Source organism: Aotus nancymaae, unplaced genomic scaffold (assembly GCF_030222135.1).
Source record: "Aotus nancymaae isolate 86718 unplaced genomic scaffold, 86718_ANA_hifiasm-v0.15.2.pri h1tg000022l_1, whole genome shotgun sequence".
NCBI lineage: Eukaryota > Metazoa > Chordata > Mammalia > Primates > Aotidae > Aotus > Aotus nancymaae.
This window is the reverse complement of record NW_026988435.1, coordinates 32,258,396-32,261,740: the sequence shown is the minus strand read 5'-3', so window position 1 is coordinate 32,261,740 and position 3,345 is coordinate 32,258,396. Positions and strand designations below refer to the sequence as shown.

Sequence of the window (3,345 nt, the reverse complement as noted above, 5' to 3'; positions counted from 1 at the left end):
AATTTCTTTATGACCCTTGTTGCACTAGTGCACTGAAGTATGCTCTGAAGACTGAAATTCTTCATCACCGACCTTTTCAGCAATGTCTGTAGCTCTGTACCTAAAATGGTTCTCTTCTTTCTCACATCTTGCCTTCCAAAATTGCAGCACTGGACTTTCAGTTTTGTTACACACAAATGTTAATAAAATATAAAAACAGACATAACCAAACAAGAAAATCAGAAAAGTACAAAAACTTCACCAAACAATTCACTTCTAACCCCCATGATCCACATTTTTGCAATGTTTACAACAAAGTGGCTGAGGGACAGCTGAGTTGTGGCATGTAAAAAACTCCTTCCTTAGAATGAAAACTTCCCTCTGATTTTCTGCTTCACAGTCAGTTCACTCCATAAGTCAGCTGGCACTGCAGAAGAGGAGCCTGGGAGAGGCCAATGCCCCCCTCCTCCCATCCTTCCCTCTGCAATAGTAGCACATGGGTCTGCCTATACATAATACCAAAAGGGCTGAAAGATCCCTAAGAAAACTGTTAACAGGGCTGCGCGATCATTGTTCACTACTGTGAGAACAGAGTCATGCAACACACAAATAAAAAACTGTTTGTAGTCACAATTTCTCCAGCAACATCTCTTAGGACCCCCATTGAGAAACCTACCTCCAACACCAAATGATCTCCTAGGAGAGGTCATTTTCATTTGACTTGGATCCTTCTGTGGCTTGATTTGCAAGTTCGGGTTTGGCTCCTTCCTCATCCACCACCTGCGGACTAGACATTGGTTTCGTCTGCCCCAGCTCCTCAGTATTCTCTGGTACCTGCTGGTTATTTTTTAACTTCTGCTGCGTTGTTTTGATCTGATTTGTCAGCAGATTCCAGGTTAGCTTCTTTCCCATCTCCCTGGTTTGAGTTAAGCTGTGATGGATCCTTTGGACTCTTCACCACCTCACGGAGATTGTATTTTCTTTTCTTTTTTTTTTTTTTTGAGACGGAGTTTCGCTCTTGATACCCAGGCTGGAGCGCAATGGCGCGATCTCGGCTCACCGCAATCTCCGCTTCCTGGGTTCAGGCAATTCTCCTGCCTCAGTCTCCTGAGTAGCTGGGATTACAGGCACGCGCCACTGTGCCCAACTAATTTTTTGTATTAGTAGAGACGGGGTTTCACCATGTTGACCAGGATGGTCTCGATCTCTTGACCTCGTGATCCACCCGCCTCGGCCTCCCAAAGTGCTGGGATTACAGGCTTGAGCCACCGCGCCCGGCCGAGATTGTATTTTCTAAACAACACGTAATCTTTCACAACACTCAGGCAACAGACGGCTTTGATTATTTCTACTACCACTGTGTACTGTGGATTGGTGCGACTCACTTTATTTTCTGAATAGGGTGCACACGATTCCTGACAATTTTTTGATAACTTCTTCTCTATTCAAGTGACTATTATTTCGAGATTTGTACATAATCTGAAATGCCCCTTTGTTTGGAGCTTTAAACCAGGGTTCCAAACATGTTTCTCCACATTTTCTCATATCTTCTAAAAAAGCCTTGCATGTGCCTGAGATGGGTAACATTCATAGAATAACTCGAGCCTTCTTCTTGGTTTTGTACATATCCTGGAGAATATGATGTACCAATTTCTCAGGTTCTATCCAAGTGTCTTGATGAAGATGACGTTATTTGCTCCACTTTCCATTGACCGGCATCTTCTTTGCCTCATCTCTGTAGATGCCTTAATGTCACCAACTTCTTTCTTCAAGGCAGCTTCCACATCATCTTCTCCCTCACTTCCAGAGGGCTGCTGATCCTTGTCTGTAAACTTTTCTGGTCTGTATATGTCGCCGTATGCATTGAGCAGACTGTAGGCCTCCACGCACTTGCGCTCGTTCAAGTTGCAGGTGATGAGCATGCCCTGTAGCCCCGGCTCTTGCTGATGGGGCCCGCTGGTGCTGCAGCGCCCAGCCCGCTTGGCCAGCACAAATTGAGCCTTGCCTTTGCGCTTCCTGTAGCCAGGCTGAGTAGGCTGCAGGACTGGGGGCCGCCATGGTGTGTGCGAGCTGAGAGGAAAGAGAAACGTTTCTCTGCTGCTGTGGCATCCTCACCTCCCTGCGAACTTCTATATGGTTTAGGAATATGAACAGAAGAAGCATGATGGCTTCAACATTTGGGATACATATGCTTTTTTTTTTTTTTTTTTTTTTTTTTTTCTGAGATGGAGTCTTGCTCTGTCACCCAGGCTAGAATGCAGTGGCGCAATCTCGGCTAACTGCAACCTCTGCCTTCCGGGTTCAAGCAATTCTGCCTCAGCCTCCCCGAGTAGCTGGGATTACAGGCACGCACCACCATGCCCAGCTAATTATTGTATTTTTTAGTAGAGACAAGATCTTGCCATGTTGACCAGGTTGGTCTCAAACTCCTGACCTCAGGTGATCTGCCCACCTCGGCATCCCAAAATGCTGGGATTACAGACGTGAGCCACTGCGCCAGGCCACATATTCCTTTTTACCTCCAAACAATAAGGGTAGTTTAGAATCACTTAAGTGTTTTTGTCTTCTCACAAAGGCTTCATGGACATCATATCTTCCTCTTTTCGAAGAAACAAATTTCTTCTGAAATCCTGTTAGTGTTTTATGAAGGCATCTAGCCAGTGCAGCTTCCTGGATCAGATTCATGTTTGTTTGATCAAGAAATCTTAGGAAACTAAACAGGATCCGAAAGCAATTATCCTTTGTGTGGTGATTACCTTAGAGTTCAATGTGGAAAAAGCCATATATGTGTATATTAGGCATGTGTATATATATACACATATGTATCTGTATATATATATATGTCTTTTACAAAACATCACTTTACTATATATATGTGTGCTTGGGTATATATATGTGTGTGTATATATATTATATATATGTATATACATGGTCTATACATGTTGTTGCTGTATGAGTTGAGCAGTCTGTAGGCCTCCATGCACTTGCGCTCGTTCATGTTGCAGGTGATGAGGATGCCCTGTAGCCCCGGCTGTCACTGATGGGGCATATATATACATATATATATACACACACATATAGTAAAGTGATGAATGTTTTGTAAAAGACAAAAAATTTGCCTTCTGGGCACTCCATACCATTTAGGGAATGCTAAATATCACCTAGGACATAAGACTCATGGTTTGACACTCAGCATGAAAAAATATCTATTAAGAAAATTTAGGCTGGGCATGGTGGTTCACACCTGTAATTCCCAGCACTTTGGGAGGTTGAGGTGGGTGAGGCTTGAGGCGAGGAGTTCAAGACCAGCTTGGCCAACATGGTGAAACCCTGTCTTTACTAAAAGTACAAAAATTAACTGGATGT

At 43.7% G+C, this 3,345-nt stretch overlaps 1 pseudogene; it reads right to left on the bottom strand.

Annotated features, from left to right (window-relative positions):
* Window positions 1-675: 675 nt before the first annotated feature.
* On the bottom strand, window positions 676-2,664 carry LOC105713589 (THUMP domain-containing protein 1-like; annotated as a pseudogene).
* Between the last annotated feature and the right edge of the window lie 681 nt (window positions 2,665-3,345).